The sequence below is a fragment of the Lathamus discolor genome, chromosome 2 (assembly GCF_037157495.1).
Source record: "Lathamus discolor isolate bLatDis1 chromosome 2, bLatDis1.hap1, whole genome shotgun sequence".
NCBI classification, from domain to species: domain Eukaryota; kingdom Metazoa; phylum Chordata; class Aves; order Psittaciformes; family Psittacidae; genus Lathamus; species Lathamus discolor.
Genome location: NC_088885.1, coordinates 99,177,143 through 99,199,080, shown reverse-complemented (window position 1 = coordinate 99,199,080; position 21,938 = coordinate 99,177,143).

The following is a 21,938-nucleotide window of genomic DNA, read 5'->3' as shown; positions in this document are numbered from 1 at the left end:
TTAGCACAAATATAATCCTACTGTCCTGCTTTATCAAAACCAAGGGGATGTGTGACTTGTTTGTATAACCTAAAGTTTCTGCTTATCTGGACTCCCATAAGTGCATTCAGCAGCTCCCTCAGATGTACAGTTAATGGGAAATTCTGTGAGTTTTACATTTAAACTTAGAATCATAGAACAGTTTGGGTTGGAAAGGACCTTAAGGTCATCTAGTTCCAATCCCCTGCCATGGGCAGGGACACCTTCCACTAGACCAGGCTGCTCCAAGTCCCATCCAGCCTGACCTTGAGCACTGCCTTGAGCACAGCTCCTCTGGGCAACCTGTGCCAGTGCCTCACCACCCTCACAATAAAGAACTTCTTCCTTACGTCTAACCTGAACTTCCCCTCTTTAAACACATTACCCCTTGTCCTATTGCTACGGTCCCTGATTTAACTTAATCAGAGATAGGAATGGAAGAATGTAACCATGAAGGCCATTGTAGAGCCCTTCACTCCCTGAATTTTGGGCTCATAAACCCATGAATAAGTTACATTCATCCACGTATTAACACATCTTTGTCACTGCTAATGCAAAATGGGCTTAGAACTCCAACTATTAATCTATGCTGAATTTCACTCGAGATACTCAATCTTTACCAAGGGTCTGTAAGACTTGTCCCCTTTTCACCCTGTGCAGCTTGGGTCCCAGTGCAGGGGCTCTGTCAAAGACCCCATTGCCAAGCAGATGGATGAGGAGAGAGGAAGGATCACACTGCCCAGCAGAGCAGACGTGGCTGAGCTGGATCCCAGGTGGTTAGCGGCTGGCCATGGCTGCATCTGCACCTACCTGCCTGTGGCACTGCATGTACCATGTTCCACTCCACCTGGGCATCGCCTGCAGCCTGCCACAGCATGGGATGCAGGAATAGCACATCTCTCCCCTGCGTGCAAGGAGATGTGCTGGGTTCAACCCCTGTTGCAGCCATATATACTGAGTTTAGGGGGGACACTCCACTCACTGGCCACACAAGCCAGTTCTGAGCCTCATTTTTTGTAGCTGCAAAATGTGTCCGTACTTTTGGAGAGCTGTCCTCCGCACTGCCATAATGAAATACTCTGAGACCTTCTGTGACCCTGGCAGAGCAAATCATGGAAAAAAGTCACGCATGGTACCTGTGCTTGGAATTGCATTTTGGCATATTTATCTAATACAGCACGTAACAAGGGTTATATCTGTTCTGCGATCTCTGCTGAAACTTTTTTGCACCTTCCTTGAGCTGGGTGTGCAATGAGAGAGAGGTGGTCACACAGCTAAAAGAATAAATATACTGAATAGAGGAGAAAGTCTCCCCCAAAAGACAAGCCAAAGAGAAACAAACGGGGTGTAGCATCAATCCAGTATGGGTTAATTCGGTGTCTCTCAGTACTCCAAGGTGGTAGATCAGGAAAGTGTAAGCTGAGAAGTGCCCACTCAGATAAAGACCTCTAGGATAAAAATAGCCCTGTCAATACGAACCGCATAGGAATCAAGAGATTTAGTGGACCAATTGGATTATACTTTGGGGCTCTTCCAGTGAAAAGTTAAACTTCTATTTGCATTCAGTTTTGGGGAAGTGAATAAACAGTGCCTGAAAGTAAAGGGAAAAAAATATATTACTCAGCTCTAATTGATACAATTTAATTTTGTAATTAAAAAGAAAGGAAAAAAAATGAGTACCATCCAGACACACCTGTGTGCCAAGTTTCAACCTGATGCAACTTGATACAGATGAGATATTAAACCCCAAAGACCAAGTTAACAATGGAAACAGTGACAGACTGCTAACAGTAGTAAGGGGTAGTGGTTGCCGTTCTAATAGTAAGTTATATGTTTTTCACAGTATAGTGGGACAGCTGCTAAACCCTGAACCTGTCTGCTGGCTGCCTTTAATTTGCCTATAGCTTGTTTAGCCAGCACCACTCTAGGAGTGACCTTGTGTTTACTCATTAATCCTGCTTCATGGGGAATTAGAGCAGCAAAGCAGCTAGAATATTTTTAATATCAAGAGTATTTTGCCTTGTTTCTTCATTGTCTTTGTAATTTAAATATCCGGTTGTGCAAGCCTAAAGGCAGGAAGTGAGCTATACAAACCCTTACAATAACAGTATTAGGTTGCAGATAAGCCTATGTGCTCAGTGATGTCGGCTATTTTTTTTTCCTGGGGTAATATAAGTTTTGCAAATGCTAGAAGAGATTATGTTTTCTCTTAGGAGCACATTTAAGGTCTTTCAAAATAAGCTTCATCTGTTACACACACACAAAAAAAATCACCCTCCTGGTAACAAGAAATGACTCTGGCCCGTAATGCCAGGCTTTAATTATTTAGTTTCACACTGTATTTGTGTTTCGGTCGTGAAACCCAAACCTTTTTGGCGGGCAGAGATGTGGTGGTGGGGTAGGTGCCTACCTATCCTCTCTTCCATTTGTTTCCCTCCAGCCCAGCAGTGTTCTAATGCAAATCAAACCCTTGGTGCGTACATAGCTAGCACAGATATGCTTGCACTCCATGCACCTGGCAGTCGGCTTTCCTGCTGAGGCTGCTGCCGAACTCGATCATTTCCTCTCATGGTGATTACACTTGGCTCTCTGCAATAAAAGACAAGAACTTCTGTACAGATGATAAACAGAAACCCTTTATTTTTTCTTTTTATAGATATACCTGGATTTATGGGCCCAAAGAATAAAGCTCTGTTAATGATAATATTTAGAAATTCACAAATGAATCAAGTAATTTTTACAAGTCAGATACACAACTAGCATTTCAAATTATAAACAATCCGTATAACCTACCAGTGCTGCATTCAACAAAAGTAGGACATGATTTCTGAATCTATTCTCCTTTAATGAGATTATAATCCTGACTGTCCTGTTCTTACTGCAGTCAGAGATAGTACTGTTGTTGCTGAGTGGCTCATGAGCAGCAGGCCTGTCTGCTTGCATAACTGATCCTGAATTACACACGGAGACTATCTATGGGTGATATTCTTGAACATGATAAATTGTTTGAATTGTTTGATCACTGTGTGTGCACAAGCACATTTGCACCCACGTGGCACATACGTGTTTATTTCACATGCACAGCATTAGGTGTAATGAGATCATTACATTTGTGTATATGCACAGCGTGAAAAGGAAAATTGCCTGACTCTCAACCTTTACAAGCCTGTCTTCCTAGACAGCTAGATTTCATCAGAGTTTAGACATTTCTGCTGTCGTTTGCATGCAGTGCCTGATTCAAGCTCAAATTCTAATGAAAATTTCAGCCAAAACTGCTTAGCTGTTTCTGAGAGTGAGGTTAACATAAACCAGGTGGGTTTGCCCATCATTAAACATTCTGGATATTCTCTGAGAATTGTTCTAGCACCTCCACAATTTGAAGCCAGAGTCTGAAAAATCTGAAGAGGCTCCCTGTTGCCTTTTGCTATTCTCGTTATACATTTGGCTGTGTTATAAGCCTGTGAAAATTCACAGTTTGCACATGCTCCATCACTACCTCTTCAGTTGGAGTCGCTAAATTCTAAGAAGATTCTGCTGTAACTGAGGATGCTCAGGTTTCTCACAGCTGGTAGCGCTGACTGAGCCACATATGCCATGTCCTCAGTTATAGACTACTGTCCTCACTATTCCATGCTCGAATATATTATTCTAGGATAGATTACAGGGCCAAAGCCAAAATTTCGCTGTACTAAGAACTCAAAGCAGTAAGGTTGGGATGAGTTCCAAAAGCAACTGCTAAGAGGGACATATATTAATTTATGTTCATGCAGCTTTCAAATAGTGCAGAACCGGTCACCACAGAAAATCTCATGAGGAATTTAATTATTCTTTTTTTGAGAAAAGTGCTTGAATAGCATACTGTAAATAAGGCAAGGGATAACAAACTGCTTTGAAGGTAGCAAAATATGGAATTGCTCCTAATTCCTGAAATTTAAATGATGCTTTACAATGAAATTAGCAGGTAGGTGTGCAATGAAAGATGATACCATAAAGCACACATGTAAGGGGCTGAGTGGACAGACATCCTCAGTATTGACACCTTCTATCTTATTTTGTCTACACAACCTAAGAAAATAGTAAAGAACCTGGTTCCTTTACTATGTATTATGGATATGCACGTGCCTATAGACAGCTTGCCTCTAGTTCAAAATAATAAAATAATGGTGGACCATGAAGTGGGTAATAGTTAATTTCATTTGACAGTATAAAAAAAGGCAGGAATAGCTAAACTGAAGTTGTCAGAGACCGTGATTTACTGGACATTATGGTCAATCCACAGCACAGAGCTTTCAGCTATCCCCCCAGAATATTAAAATCCATGATAACCAGTGAAGCACAAAGTGAGGGACTTTCTGGAATTTCCATTCATGTCTCAGCCAGCTCTAAAAAAAACAACCAGGGGGAACTGTCTATGATAAACTTCTCTTTGTCTTCACTTCTTCCAGCTGCAGTAAGCAAGGAGCTCCATTTTCAGCTATGGAAATGAACCATGATTTCATTTTTGAGAGACCTTTTTTCAGTAGCCTACTTTGAATAATAAACAACTATTAACTTTACAAGCACAGAGGAAGATGTATCATTTTTAAAGCACATCCTGTTTCAAGGACTTGGGGATATAAATGGCTTAAGAGAAAGAAATTGTGGAAATAAATGAGAGATAACAAAATTGTTCCCAGTGCAGTGAGGTTGTCAGTCTTTCTGCGCTCCTGCCCTTGTAATTCTATATGTTGGGCCTGATTCCCTGGCTTCATTTGAGACCCCTTGGGGGAAAACAGAAGTAACATATTGGAGAATCATGTTCTTTTCCCAACATTTATTTTTTGGAGGGCCAGTCTAGTGTGGTGCTAAAAAGCCTCACAAGAACTGCACAGAGCTTATATGATTTCTTTTGGCTTGCTGAAAGTGTGAGGATGGTGCTGCTTGTACAGCCTTGTTTCATGATAGCCCATTTAAACAGGTTTTAGTGTTAACTTCGACTTCTTAACAAGCTTAAGTGCAGCACCACATTTGATTTGGTTTTGCAAATGTCTGGAACTTTTCAGGTGGAATTAGCAGATCTCAGTCTTCAAGCCTAATGAACTCAGATAAAACTCGGCAGGATGCCCTGTTAGAAACTAATTTTTTTTGTACAAAGACATCTCTTTGGTCCTCTTTTCTTGCATTGTGTTTGTTGACTTGTCTCAGAGGCTCGTAAGCTATCAGCTCTCTATTGATCTGTTCTAAAGTCACTTGAAAACATAATTTTGCAAGCAGCATTTCAGCATCTCTGCTTGTTTGATCTCTTTACTGTGGCAAACTGTGGCACAGTTTTCCAAGCATTAGGCTGAAAATCAATGTGTTTTTTTTTTTTTTAATGCTTAATAATGCATATTTTTTAAAATCTTTACATCTGCCTAATTGTATTTAAAATGCCTCTCTATGTTACATTTTCTGCTTTATTAAAATCTGTCCTAGGATTCACATCCCTTCAGTTTAATTTAGCTACAAATTGATTCTTAAAGCATCACATTTAATAGCCTTTGGGGTTTGATGCGCAAACTATTCTGACGTCTATTCATAGACCTTTATAATGGGACCCACTCCAGTTTATCCCTTGAACTGTCAGGCTCTTGGGGAAATAATAGCTCCTGACAGTTGTAGAGTTAAAATATAGGATTAATGATCAGCTTTTAATGTGCAAATGGGGTATTCAACTTTCCTCTTACCCATCTTATTTAATGCAAATTCACTGTTGAAACAGGTAGCATGAGTTGCTGCACTCACTAAACATAGATTAATCTATCAGGGTAAATTCCTGAATCAAAATAGAAATTTAGATACATACCACAAAGTAAATACAAGGCACTTCATTGGTGCTGACTTCTAGCCAAGTATTTTTGTCCTCTGCCAAGTCCAGCATTTATTTTCGAGGCTTCAAAACCTCACTTTCACACAAAAATAAAAATAGCTGTGCATCACAGCAACCAATTTAACCAGCAGGAAGGAGTCTGCCCTTCTCTATTAAATACAGCTGTAGAAAACCCAACGGACTTTGATTTAATTGTTTCCAATAGGCCAAAACAATCTGCTACCTGCACTTTGTAAAAAAGTAAAAAAGAGAAAAGAAAAAAGAAAGGGGTTTCTACAGTGAGGCATGGAGCAGTTCACATGTTTTCACTAGGAGATTAATAACATTTGTGATATTGGGCCTTAGGAATTGTATGGTAATTTTCAGTTGCAGCATCCTATTAAAAAGCTGCCTACGTATACAAAATTAGCCTATTTGTTTAGAAAATGCTATATACTCATGTAATTGGAAAATGCATTTTAAACTATGGCATAATGAGGAGCGTTTGACCATTATGTTATGCAGTGATAGGCAGTTCTGTGTCCGCGGAGCAGAGCATGGGGAGGAGACGATGGATTAAGGTGACATTTAGAGAATGTTGCACCTTTCATAGAGTATCTGGAAGCTAAAGGATTGGAGGGCAAGTTAAATTAAAGTCAAAACATATAAAAACAAATGAAACACTGAGTCATTCAGAAAAATCTTTCCTATTTAAGCCAGTCACACACCTGCCCATACATCTCTAATAACCGCTAGCTTTCCCAAGAACGTGAAACAGAAAGGTGTCCCTCAGGATATAAGACTTAATCCTTGCAGTGCTTGAGCGCCTTAAGCTGCCGATAAACCAAAGAGTGAAGTCTGTTGTCTGCAATTATTCCTTTGAAAGGAGTAACATCAGAGCAGCAGGCAGATACAAGTACCCTGAGTGGCAAAGGAAGAGGAAGAAGAGCAAGAAGAATATGCAGCACATGTGACTTCGTGTCTTCTCTTATTACTACTTAACATCTTTGCATGCATGCTTTAACACAGTAGCAGGGAAGAATACAACTAATATTATTTGGGAAACCTGGTTCCAAGAGCTTCTAAATGGCCTACAGGGATTTCTTTTGTTGTTCTGATAACAGTGTCAATTTACTAGGATATCCCCCCCCCTCCCCAGTTTCTAAGAAAGCAAAGCAATCTCTCAGTAATGGCTCTAGAGAAACATAAGCTAAATTTAAATTAACCTCACAGACATTGTTTATAACATCCTTAGCTATTCTGTTCCTAATTTTCCGCTGCCTTCTACCTTGTATTCACAGCTGTGCAGAGCAAGTTGAAACGGCATTCAGGCAGCACCGTTCCACAGATATGCTGCATTTACATTGCTTTGGTGTAAATTAGGGGCAGTTTGGCAGAGAATTGCTGGTTGCAGACACACTGATAAATATATATGTGTGTATATATATATCATAACCATAGCAGGCAATGGGTCACCAAGTGGACTAAAGCTGTGATCTAGCACTTGATGGGCCAGAGGATGCTTTAGCGGCTCCATGCCATTTCTGGCCCTTGCCAGCAACTTGTTCCTCTCATGTTCCTCCTGTAGTGTTGTCCTGGATGTGCAGTAGGCTGGATGGTGGACCTGAACCCCTGGGGGAAAAAACAAACAACCAACCAAAACCAACCCACCCAGAAAATATAAAATTTACAAATAGATAGGAAATATAAGAATAAGCAGTGTTTTTTCCTGGGATTCAGTTCCCAAGGCCCACTACAATGCCAAGGATTAAAATGAGTAAAATTAAAATGAGTAAAAGGAGTAAAATGGGGAAAGGAGAGAGAGGAGGTTACTGGCAGCCTTCCTGAAAAGTTATTCATTAAATTACACCAGGAGAACACAGAGTATTGTGAATTCTGGCCAGAGACCTGCCTTGTATGAGAGGCACAGAGGCACAGAGGCTGTGGCTATGGCCCAGACTCCACCTTTTCATGTCTTGCTGCCACTACATCTGCCAGGCTTCCTTGGGCAGAGAGGGACTGATGTTTTCCCAGCACAAGGTATTGTTTGCGCTTTAGTAGGTACACAGGGAGACAGTTTGTACTCTGTCTTGGAGCTTTGATTTTCAACATCCTGGTGGGTTTGGTTTACGCTGGCTTCAGAACACCTTCAACTTGTAAAATGGTTGTCATCCTCAATAGAAGTTAAACCCACAGGCTCTAAATGATTTGATATTTTCCTGCATTTTAGGATGGTTTTCTCTGGAGATAAGTTTTTTAGGTAGAGAGAGGGTTTTTTTCGACTTTCTGTGTAACCCTTTCAGAATTCACTTAAATGAAAAAAAAGAGATAAAAAATTAGACCTTGCATTTATCAAGCTTCATCGATAAAACTCCGAGTCACTCAAGGTTGATGCGGTTTCACAGTCATAGCCAGTAAACTTTATTATTTCCTTCCCAACTTGCTTGTTGGAAATTCAAAAATACACATCACAAAAAGCGCAGCTCACAAGGGAAAAAAGTTTTTACTAATCCAGTGAGCAGAGATTAACTAAGCTCAGAACTCAGCTAACGAAGGGGAAAATCACTGAAAGCCAGGAACTCCAGTATATGTCAGAGGGCCAGTTTGGGGCTGGGGTGGGGAAAGAGGGACTCCAAGAAAGGAGGAGCTGCTGGCAGCCAGGAGACTCATCCGCTTGAAGTATCCCAGAAAGCAGATCCAGCAAAGCGAGGAATCACAACCCTCTCCCAGCCACCCCCATAATTCATCAGTGCACAGAACTCTGAAATAGTACACGTGATCAGAGGATGCTTAGCATTTCATGTTGTCCCCAACACATTTATTATGGCTAGTGTTTGAGGGGAAAAAGGGATGAGCCTTTGGTACTGGGACACCTGTCTGCTAGTGCAGGCAGCAGCATGGACTAATGTGAGCACTGAATCCCAGCCTGTCTCCCCTTTTCCCCAGAGCTTGCTTTTGCTGTAGGAGGATAAAAAAAACAGTCTCACATATCCACCCAGTTTAGTGAAACTTGGGGATATTTAACCCCAGGTATTACCCTAAAATGAAGTCAGGACTGAAAACACATAAAACTGTAATCTAAACTTCTGTGGCTCAGGGGGAGGATGCCCCACACCTCGGCCCTATGCAACTCACCGCTGCCCTGATTTCATGTGGTTAAGTGGGCATTGAAGGGAAAGGTCTCTCGTAGCTCACAGTTTTGTCCTGCGGTCATTCAATCTCCCAGCTTTTGTTTTGTTATGTTTTGTTTGTATTTTCTGACCTTGCATAACTTTAAAATGGCCATGCATAATTATTTGGACAGTTTCCATTTGGGGCAGAAACCCTTCTTGACAGGTTCAGCAAAGGCTGCAATTTAATAGATGCATTTCAAATTCTTTAAAACCAGGGTTTGAAGTGCTCAGACACCAGTTTTAGCATCATTGGGATCACAACACAGCAGAGGACGTGCAAGCATGTGTTATTTATGTTTGTCTGCAGTTTTACTTCAGGTTTGTGTGCTGTTTGGATATAAATACGGGGCCAGATTCAGTTCCAGTCAGTGCTATCTTATGATGATATAAACCCCAAAGGAGACCTCTGAGGTGGGAAATCTGTTGGTAGTGGAATTTCCCACAACCAAAACCAACCATCACCCCTGTGTGGCTGAGGGGTCCTCCTGGGGATGGCAGCATGCCCCAACATGGTTCTGCCATCCAGAGGAGTTACAGGATGTGCTGACCCAGCACGTCCCCCACAGTCTCTGCTAACGGTCATAAACTAAAGCAAATGCCTGTGCTCACGCCAGTGGAAAGTCTGAAGGGGGAGGAGGAACCGGTGGGAACTTTATCTCTTTAGGGAGTGAATCCCACTGTGGCACGGGGGGTTTGGTAATGCAAGGAGGGGAGACTGTATACTGGGTTCTGCTCACTCCTGCTCCCCTGCAAGAGGCTCACAGACTAATACGAGTCTATTTGTTGCTGCAGCTGACGGCAGAAATATAATGTAAGTGCAAATATATATGAAAGTGATGATAAACAATGGCACAGGGGGAAACAAACCTAATAAAATCAGATGGGACAGTTCACAGGGCAATTGGGTGTTTGCGTTGTCCCAGGAAAATGCAGTCTTGAGGAGGTGAAGGGAATTGATCAGTTTATACTCTCACTTTTCCTAACAAACACCAGCAACCCACAGAGACTGGGAAACAAACAAACAAACAAGCCAAACCACTCTGAGGCTTCCCTCTCCCCCATCCTCTCTCTTGTTATTTTTTAAAACAGGGAGAGGGGCAAAGGGGCAAAAGAGCAATCCTTGTAATTGCCAGCCAGTAAATCTAACTTCAATCCCCAGTGAAACAATGGGACAACTAGTTAACGGAGGGTGAGGGGGAAGGGGACAGAACATAATGGGGTCATGAGCAATTAAAAGGTTTGGCCTTTGTTTTAATGCAGTTCTAAATCAGCAGAATCATATCTGGGTTAAATTTAACTGCCTAGTCTTTCGAATTTTCTGGAGAAGAAATAATGCCAAAGAAACTCAGTTCATCTGGTGGAATCAAAAGATGTAGTGGGAAAAATATGTTTTCTTCTTGCTTGCAACAGCTGTTAAACTTCAGCATGCAAAATCATATAGGAGGGAAAAAAACCCACCCTTTCTTAAAATTCTAGTATCCCTCTCAGTTAATCTAAACTGTGAAAAAGCTCATAATAAAATCCCAGTCCCTCCCTCAAAAGCCTCCAACTCCCTTATCCCCAAACAGGGGAAAAACAGCCTTGGCATTCTTGATATTATCGAGACTGAAAGATTGTTTAGTTTTCCTCTCCCCTCTGCTCCCCCCACGTTATAAATCAACACATTTCCCAGATGAATTTATACTCTGTGTGTGCATGCGTATTAAGGAAAGGCTCACAAATCCCATTTTTGAAAGAAAGGAAGCCGTTTTACATTACATTTTAAAATTAGCCAGGACTAAACATTGCAATGCAGAAACTGCTCCTCTCGCTATTACGCAGCCCCTGGCAAAACATCCAGGGAGCAGTTTCAAGACAGTTTAGAATGATGAAGCTAGCGAGGGTCCTCCCTCTTTCCTGGGCCATGCCACATGTTGCTGATGCACAGAACTGCATTAGCACCGCTGCTTATCTGACCCCTCCTTGAGCCAAGTTAAACAAATAGCCTTTCTTTTCTTTCTTCTGTTTTTTTCCTGGGTTACTTTTCAGCTGGTTTGAGACTTTAAATTGAGTCACGGAGAGGTCAGGGGAGCACCAGGGCCAGCAAAAGGGCAGGGTCTGGTAATGCGTCACCAAGTCCAAGGTGAGGATGGCGTGGTAGCACTCCTTGAGACGGGGTCATCGCTCCTAATCTGTGAGCAGCCAGCTTCGGTTTTTCCCATTCTCACAGTTTATTTCAAACAATTTCACCTGGATTGGGAAATTAATCCAGATAAAGATTAGTCAACACTAAGATTATTTTTCAGCCAGATCTGTTCCCCAGTCCAGCTCACTGGGCATCTGTGCCAGTGTAGCTGAGACTTTTGAAGAGCAGAAGCCAGGGTGGTCAATGAGAGACATAGAATCATAGAATCATAGAATAGTTAGGGTTGGAAAGGACCTCAAGATCATCTTGTTCCAACCCTCCTGCCATAGGCAGGGACACCTCACACTAAACCATCCCACACAAGGCTTCATCCAACCTGGCCTTGAACACCGCCAGGGATGGAGCACTCACAACCTCCCTGGGCAACCCATTCCAGTGTCTCACCACCCTAACAGGAAAGAATTTCCTCCTTATATCCAATCTAAACTTCCCCTGTTTAAGGTTTAACCCGTTATCCCTTGTCCAGTCACTACAGTCCCTGACGATGAGACCCTCCCCAGCATCCCTATAGGCCCCCTTCAGGTACTGGAAGGCTGCTATGAGGTCCCCACGCAGCCTTCTCTTCTCCAGGCTGAACAGCCCCAGCTTTCTCAGCCTGTCTTCATACGGGAGGTGCTCCAGTCCCCTGATCATCCTCGTGGCCCTCCTCTGGACTTGTTCCAGCAGTTCCATGTCCTTTTTGTGTTGAGGACACCAGAACTGCACACAATGCTCCAGGTGAGGATGTGCTGCCCCCTAAAACTTACACTGCGTAGGAACTGAGGCTGTTTTGTGAGGAAACTGTGTCACTGCTTGGGAAACTCCTGTTGAAAATGTTCTGTATTAAAAAAAAAAAAAAAGCCAGATTTAAAATCTGGTCTGTTTGTTGCAGACGTGTGTATTAATGAGCTTCCAACCGAAGAGCTAGGTTTCAGCTCACTCCGTTTCCTCTCCCACTGTTCACTGCTGCGTGTTCTCAGTAGACAGTAATTATCAACCCTAAAGCCAACAAGAATGATGTCATTTTAAATTCATCAAATACCAGGTATCCCAGGGGCATCCTTCACCAGAAATGTAGCACTTCTGAAACCAATTTTGGATTTTGGCTTTGGTGGAGGGGTGGTAACTTTGGGACTAAAAGTGTTTGAAAACTCAGAAGTCATCATAATGACTTTCTGACTGTCTCTGCAGTAACAGGCTAACACCACGAACAACAGCTGACATTTCAGACTCTGGTTCACCCCTGGGTATTTTCTAGCTCTTGGTTTTTTCCCTAACCACTAAGTCTCTGAATAACTGAGATACAGCTAGGTGAAGTATGCTGAAGACATCAGATTGCCTACAAACCTGATGCTGTCATTTTAACCAACTTATTTTGCATAAAGGCTGATTCTGTATGAGGATGCCATAGACACGTAACCTATTGCGCAATGTTGTTTTTCAGCAGGACAGCAAAATAGATGAGCTCACAATATGATGCAGAGAGCACGTGTTAATTCTTGCATAGTCTTACTGGATTTATTCTGAGAGGTTACTGAGGCTTCCTGCAAAGATTGTTTAATAGCTTCAGTGGAAATGGTCGAGCTTTTATAATAATACTGCTGAACAAACCATGACTTTCCAATATCTAACCAAAGCCTGATTATACTCATTGAAATACTAATGTCAATATTTATTAACTAATATTAAAATTACTGCCATCTCATTTTTGCAGTTAGTCAGAAAATCATTATGTATCCCTTTTCAAAAGTCATTGACTTTTCCTTAGCACAGAAAACTCTATTATCAGTCTTTATAAAATATTTATGGCTTTCCTTGACATTATTATAATATCCCTAGGAGAACAATCAGCATTCCTTTCACTGAAAATAAGACAAACCTTTTCTCCCTGAAAAATAATTAATGAATTAAATGTAAATGACACCAAGCCAGAGAGGTAAAAAGCTACAGCTTGTTCATCTGTTGTTTCGTCTGACTTTAGGAAAAATCAAAGGGATCTCTGTTTTAACCCCTTTTTTACTATTATTTGAAAAAAAAAAAAAAAAGCTGTCTCAAAGTGTCACTGAAGGGCAAATTGTTATTCAGTTAGCACCTAAGAATATGAAGAGTATTATTAGGCTAAATGGAGGGGCTTTTCACTGATTCACTGTTTTTTCTGTGCTCTTCATTGTTTGTGCCACCACTTCTTCATTAACAAGACACCTCTCTTCAAGGTGCAGGGCAGGTTATTGTCAAAATTCACTACAAATGTTTAATCACCTAAAATCACCCATGTTTTCATCAGCCGTTGCCAGAGCTCCTTATGATCTGAATGAAACAGCACACTTTCATGCTACTGTAGTCTTACTTGATGCTGATTTTCCCTCCTATAAACTGTTTTAGAAATCCTGATGTGCTGGCTTTCATGTCCCTATTTGTGTTTTCACCTGTAATCACTCGATAAGGAGAGGAGATGCAAAAGGACACCCTCCCCCTCCATATCACTGCAGGAGCCATGTATCAGCAGTGCCCCTTGTTTAGTTAGCAATTCTGCCTTTGTGCAAACTTTTTACATGCAGTTGGCTTGTTGCACTTCTCTGTGTACTGAGCTGTATTGCCATGGCAATAGGGAAAACGTGATGATGCAGATCTGGAGAGAAAGGAAAGAAAAAAAAGAGATAAAACACTACTGTCATCTCAAGGCTAGATGAGGTCGGAATCGGATAATTTATCTGAGAAGTTAAGAGACATGCGATTTGAAAGATCAGAGAGGTTAAAAGGAGCCCTGAAGTGGAGAATTTTCAATTCATAAACATGCAAAGATGTTCAACATGAAGATCTGGATTTCCCTAATTGGGTCCAATAAGTCAGCCTGCACTCAGACAGGACACCTACTGAAAATTCCCCACTTCAGTGGGGGATTTGGCTAGCGCTTTCTAAAGCAGATAGAGCATAAACATTAAGATTCAGCTTTTGTCTTTATAGATATATTTATATACATCTATATAGAACTTTACATTTTCCAAACATTATTTTAATATAAATTAGTTAAATAGCTTATTGCTATTTATATAAAAATGGTCATAAAATTAGATCTTCTTTCCAAATTTCCAACTATTTCTATCTTTCATGTTTAAAATTCTTTTGGCATAAGTATAATTTCCTCCATTTTATTTACAATTCCAACACCCCCATGTGTTGCTATTTCAATTCAAGCATTCAGAGAGATGGTGAGCCAAAAGGACAGAACAGTAGAAGAGTTTCACCAGAGAGTTCAAAGTCTAATCTTGCAATCATTTACCCATGTGAATACTTCTGAGCTCAACAGTATTACTCTGGTGACAACGTTACTTTTACAGAACTTGAGTCTTTCAAATGCTTGCACACATGAAAAATTTTATGCATCTGAATAGTCTTCTTCTGTGAAACTACTGCCTTGTGTCAAGTTAACCATGTGCAGATGTTTCCAAGGATGAGAAGGCTCCCAGGATGATGGTCCTGGGGGTTTGTCAGAATAAGCCTTCTTGACCACTGTATGAATAAAGCATCGTGAATGTGATCAGTCCATTACAAACATGCAAATACTGCACAAGCAATACTGATGAAATGTAAATCAAAATTTTGAAGAAAATGCAGATTTGACTTTTAACAGGGAATTTCAACATGAAAATGTCTCTTTAAAAATTCACTGCAGTAAGATCAGTAAATATAAATAAAACATGTGAAGAATATTAATCTTAGTAAAATTGAAGAAGCAAGCTGTCAATGACTGTCAGACACAATGTGAACTGACAGTTGCATGGCTCACAGTCTGACATGGGGATCGTTACCTGTCTGTTTCTCTATCAAAATACCTACAGGGAATAGGAGTTTGCAGATTGCAGGCATGGGTGGGAGTGGGGAAAGGGGAAGAGCAGTTCGAATGGAAGCTTCACGACAGCTGTGAAACATATGTATGCAACTTATTCATTAGGATTAATCATCAGTCTTAAGGAATGGCTTACGTCATTCATTATCATCATTACTGGAAAAAGGCTTTAAAACAGTATCTATAGCTTTCAGATCCCACTCCTCCCTCAAATCAAACTCAAACCTGACACCGAACCCTTTTCTGGTCTGCCACATACACAAGACCTGTAGATGAAGGTTTAATCATGTTCACATATTAATACAGTTTACTGGAAAGCATCAGAGCAGATCCTTGTGTGCATGGATGCTGCAGGCTTTTCCAGTGTTCTCTGTCAGTCCAGCTCCCCTGGCCAGGCACCCACCCTCCCAGGGTAACACAGAACTCCTCTGGGTGCACTCGGCCTGACAGGCAGGAGGAATGACTCATGGGCAGGTACCTCTGTGACTCTGGTCTTCACTGCCAGGAGTGCATGCTGAGAACATCCATCCTAGTATAAGCTGATTTTTCATTGAAACTGTAGAGTCAAAGGGTGACAGGTCATGGAGAGCATCCTCTGGGTGTATTCCCTCTGGGGTCCCAGGATGGTTAAACTCGGTGTGACCATTTATGTGATCAGGGAAGAACCACGGGGGATATTTCTTTTCCTGGCAGTCCGTTTCTACAACTTTTACCTCCAGACAACTTAATCCACACATGCAAGTCCTTGCTGAGGGTTAAGCACAGTGATCTAGGATCACTAGAAAACTGAAGCATGATGCTCACAGGAACCAGCAAAGAGAGGGACATATCCAGACATAAAATCTCTGAGCCACCTTTTTGCACTCATTTTGGACAACTGGGTGCACAGAGACACTGATGGGAGAGCATCTCCTGTAACAGCAATTGTACGGAGGGCCTGGGGACAGGTTTGCATACATAGAGGCTGCACAGTGCCACCATATTGACTTATTGAAGGACTACTTGATCCTTGAAAGAAAGCAGATAGCATTGCATGCAAGAAATACACTGGGGTCCATTTAACCCCTAAAGAATAACTATTATCAGGCTTACAAGGAAGCTGGTATGCTGTTAGTTTAAGACTTTGGAAAGCATGTCAGACAAAAGCTAGGAAAATTCAGCCTTTTCCCCTTTAGATCTAAAATTGCACCTTGATACACTCTGAGGAGCAGCATCCCACACGCTCAGCATTCCCATCTTCCCAGGCTGGGTGGCATTTCTAAAGGCTACTTCAGGGTTACAGGAACCTTGTCTGTGGGCTTTTCTAAGGCTTCTGAGTGGATTTTCCTGGATAAATGCTGACTGAAACAAAACACAGTTGGGTGAACGACATAAACTTTTTCTATTAAATATTGCTTGGTATTAAAATATGTATCTATTTCAACCATGCTGAAAGTCTTCACGTCTCCTTGTCATAAACATTCACGCAGGAAAATAGTAGTGCTACACCTTTATGGAAAATTTTATGCACATACATACCAAGGCTTTAATTTTGAAATGTATTTCTTGTGAGGCTTCAGACAAGAAACCTGATGAAGGTGGCATTCATCCACTCTAGGAGCTGAAATAATGCCATGTGACAAATCACCATCAAAAATGCAGCTCTGGTGGCAAGTATTTAATATCAGCTAGAGAGTGAAAAACAGCTCACAGGTAGAATCTCTGCAACATTTATCAAGAATTTTAATAATAAATACATAAAAAATAATGCAATCTCCTTCTAGCTGTAGCTTGTTAAAACTTGAGTGAATCTCAGAATTCCAGCAGAACATTACATTAAAATTTCAACTGCCAAACAAAAATAAACCACCTTGTTATTGACAATTTATGCAGCAGAATTTAATGCTTTTCCACTAGTTCCACTGACCTACCTATTGGACAAAAATCACGGTTAAAAAGTGCATTCCTAAAGGCTCCCCCTGTTGTACCACTGAAGGTGAAGAGAATGGATGGAGCAAAAGGAAGAACCTTCACTAACCCCAAGCAGCTTGTTTTGTTTTTAAATAAGTATAGAGCTTGATTGGATAAGTCTCTCATACTTGATAATTTCCATAACAATTCACTGAAAAGTACGAAGGGTGAAGCATGTTCCCTCAGCTGATACGCTGGAGGGAAGGGATGCCATCCAGAGGGTCCATGACACGCTTGTGAGGTGGGCTGGTGCCAACCTCATGAAGTTCAACCACGACAAGTGCAAGGTCCTACACCTGGGTCAGAGCAATCCCAGGCACAGCTACAGGTTGGGCAGAGAAGAGATTCAGAGCGGCCCTGCAGAGAAGGACTTGGGGGTGCTGGTTGATGAGAAAAAGAACATGAGCCGGCTTCAGTGTGTGCTCGCAGCCCAGAAAGCCAACCGTATCCCGGGCTGCATCAAAAGGAGCGTGACCAGCAGGTCGAAGGAGGTGATCCTGCCCCTCTACTCTGCTCTTGTGAGACCTCACCTGGAGTTTTGTGTGCAGTTCTGGTGTCCTCAACATAAAAAGGACATGGAACTGCTGGAACAAGTCCAGAGGAGGCCACGAGGATGATCAGGGGACTGGAGCACCTCCCGTATGAAGACAGGCTGAGAAAGCTGGGGCTGTTCAGCCTGGAGAACAGAAGGCTGCATGGGGACCTCATAGCAGCCTTCCAGTACCTGAAGGGGGCCTGTAAGGATGCTGGGGATGGACTCTTCATTAGGGACTGTAGTGACAGGACAAGGGGTAACGGGTTAAACCTTAAACAGGGGAAGTTTAGATTGGATATAAGGAAGAAGTTCTTTCCTGTTAGGGTGGTGAGACACTGGAATGGGTTGCCCAGGGAAGTTGTGAGCGCTCCATCCCTGGCAGTGTTCAAGGCCAGGTTGGATGAAGCCTTGTGTGGGATGGTTTAGTGTGAGGTGTCCTTGCCTATGGCAGGGGGGTTGGAACAAGATGATCTTGAGGTCCTTTCCAACCCTAACTATTCTATGGTTCTATGATTCTGTGTATTTGCTTTGTCTGGTGACAAAAATATTATCTATAAATTTATAGGTATTAAAAATACATGCTATTTAGTATTAATTCAATTTATATCATAAAATACTCATTTTCAGTCATGGGAGTATACTATACATACATTAAGTATGTGTATATTCACTGTACTCAAAGAAGGACTGAAAATGAGTACAGTTCCCATTAATAATTATATATAGTTATTTCTACTATGGCAGTATCTGCAATATGCAGCTAGAATTTTTACTCTCTTTATAGAAGACACCTTACAAAACATAGGAAACCTTGCCCCTAAGAGCTATAGTGCTGACTGCACAACTTCAAAGGGAGGAAACTTTATCTTCTGATTTCATATTTGCTGAGGATACAATAGAGTCAACATTATGATTGGTATATTGTGTAACAAAGGTGATTTCCAAAGGCATACTAGCTCAAACAAAAGCAAGAAAGAGTAGAAATTACACAATCCATTATATAGACACCCCTTCAGACTGTGGATGAAGTAGATTTTAGTGTGAGTTAGCAGACAGGGACTGAGTACCCATCATGATTCATAACATCATCACCCTGTCCTGGGCACATGTTAGAGGAGCTGCACTTGCTTTTGTTCTGTGTGCAGGTGGAATTCTAGCACATAAAAATTGCCAGTATTCCCACTTTCATGTCATTGCAGCGTAAGGACTGAATTCCTGGGATATTAAAAACTGTGTATACTTAATTCCTATTTATTTAAAAAAAATACCAAACCCTTTGGGACAGCAAAAGCAAAAGTTTCACAAGGTTATGGCCATAATTTACATGGAGATTTCTTCTGCAGTGACAGGGGCCCCAGGCAGTGACTATAGGCTTTCCTGTCTCTCTCCGTCTCCCATCTCTGGTGTCAATCTTGACGTACACCATGAAAGTCTATCAGGATTTTACCTGGGGGGCTGCGAACAGGTCTTAGTAAGGGCCACAGAAAGGCAGAGCTAGGAAATGGAAGACTTTTGGGTGGGTGTTTTTCTAGCAGCTATAGATGCAAACCTGTTTTCAGTCTGCCATTCTCTCTGGCTTGTGTTTCCAAATTAACCTAGGCGAGTTCCAATCCCTACTAAGCCATAATGATACCTCTCTCTTAACCAGACTCCTTTTCCCGTACTTTGATAAACACCCACACCAGTCCTTTAATGTTAAGAGTAAACAAGATACTCAAAAGTTCACATGGAGGAAAAGCCTGCCCACTGCTGAAATGAAGTGTGATGCCTTTCAGTGAAGGGAAGTGCATGGGAGGTCACTCTTGAACCATCCCTCCCACCTTCCCAGGTATTTCACCCTTCTAAGAAGCTGATTTACAAGGGAAAACTGCCTGGATTTGTCAGTTTGGGATCAAGGCTTTATATCCTCTCTTGACAATCATGAAGACATGTTCTCAATAAGGCAGAAATCATACTTTTTACCCAGCAAAAATCTGCATTTGCACTGGGCTCATTACCTTCATCCTCAACACAGTAATGTTCAGCCTCTACTGCTGACATGCAGTCCTGCAATGTCTGCTTGGCAACATGGGCTGCTTCAGGGTGCAATGTACCAGCTTTCCCCTAAAGCTGTAAGAGAAAACACAGTGTTCCTTAAATTGTCTTGCAGGTCTTGCTAACACAACTGAGCTCAGGATGCTGAATGTTCACTTTCTAAATCAGTGGCTGGACATTCTAATGACATGTCAATAAAAGTAATGCAGAGAGAAGCGCTGGCTTCAAACTTGTCTGAAGCACTGAGAAAACCTCATGACTAGATGGGTAAAAACCCCTAAGAAAAAAAAGTGATTCTCAGGTGGTCATGGACATAGAGGGTTGACTTCATGGCAGAAAAAGATTGGAAGGAGACTAAGGATAAAAGCAAGGCTGAGGCTTTGTTTCTGCCACTGTCATTTATATTAATCCAGATCTTGACTTGTGTACAATTAAAGCTTCACAAGCAATGACATTTTTTCTCATTTGAGATTTTTGGAAATACTTATTATTAACTTATTCTTAATATGTTCATTAAATCGATACAGAGGCAGAGCTGACTCCTACGTAGGCAATGGTAGGAAGTAAGTAAATCTTCAGGTTCCTAAGAAATGAATCCTAGACATTATTTTACTTCACTAGGGCTTCATGCCTTATCAAGACCATAAACTTTCTGCATGGAACAAGGAAAGTGTGATGAAAACACTAATGCATACATTCCTCTCTGTTCTCTTATTTCCACATTCTATATGTGAACCAATAAACCACATACTTTTCATCCACACTATTCGTATTGAGCAGAGTCATGACAGATTAGTGCAGACTGGTAAAAGCTTTCAGTGGGAAATTTTAACCCATCTGGGGTGTTGAAGATCACCTGATTGTTTCAAGGCATTTTTAGTAAGAACGGTAGTTGGTCTTTAAATTAAAAATTAAGAAAGTCCATCCTCTGACAGATGCTTTTACTACCTTGTCAGGAACCTCACTTTTTTTCTCAGTGGGTGATAATTGGATGGTTTGAGGCTTAAGTGTTTACTAGAAGACAAAATATGGTTTATTCTGTGCCTGATAGCCAGTTCACATATTGATGTATTTTTCTCCATTTTAATGATAGCTCTATTAACCTTATAATTTGGTAGATGAGGAAATAATAAACTGGCTTAGGCTGTAGCAAAGCATAACATTATTATTTCACTCTGGAGAAAATTCTGGGGTGAGTCTATAAAAACATTTATTTTTATATTCTAAGAAATCGTTGTTGACCTTACCCACAAGGATGGTATTCTATAAGCAAGGACCTGAGCCTAACTGTACCAATAGCATGAACTAGCAGGCAAGTTTAAAGCTTATCCAAAAATGTACTGTGAATTCTGTATTTATTAGTCTATTCTTCAAAAAAAATCATAATTTAAACCTTTAGTGATTCACAGAAATAGGCGATGCCAATGTGAACATTTTTATTTTGGTTGCACATCATTGTTCTAAGTGGGGCTTCAGCTCTATCAGTGTCTGACCTGAAGTGTCTCACCTGCATCTCACCTACCAAAGTTAATGGCAAAGCATTAGCAAGATGATGAGGCACTTGTGGTTTTCATTAGGTAGGTGCCTGCCATAACGAACCACCTTATTTCCAACAGTGAATCTACAATAATAACTTCATGTATGGGTAACACTATCTTGCACAGGATTACACCATGCAAGAATTAGATATGTTTTTCATTTCCTGTTCCCATCTCCCCAGGCTTATTTTCCATCTCCAGCCACCATTTTTTCCCCCTTTTTTCTTTCACCTGCCTCTTCTATAGTTTTCCTTCTTTCTCTCTATGTCAGTTTTAATCCAAAGTTCACCCTAATTCATCGTATTTACATAGTATTCATGTTGTCCTACTCCTCACTTGTTTGCTAGCTCTGTTCTTCCAGCAGTTCATTGAGCACTTTTTAGTGCTCAAGAAAATGCATGATATTTAATAAACTGCACTTTAAATAAAACTTAGTGCTTCTGCCTTGTGACCTTGAGGTACCTTAAATACGTAGTTAAATATCATCAGTGCTCATTTAACAGTTAAGAGAAATATCTGAGGGTGCAAAATGTCTGATTTTGAGCCAAAAAGTGAATCGGAGGCAGCGTGGGGAGTAGAAGCCTAGACTTGTGTTTCTTGCCCTCCATTCAATGACTTTCGCCGCCATGTGTCTGCAGTGACTTTCAGCTGGAGAGCAAAATATACATGCAAATAAAGTCCAGGCTTCTAAGAAGTAGAAAGCGTTGTATTTATCTGTGTCTCTGCTGCATATGTACAGAAAGATTAGTAAATTGAGTATATCATAAGGGCATATTCAGGGTCAATGGTAAGCAGATCCCTTGTTCAGAGATGTCACAGTGTGTCAGACTTCCTTGGTCTGTTTCTTCCCTG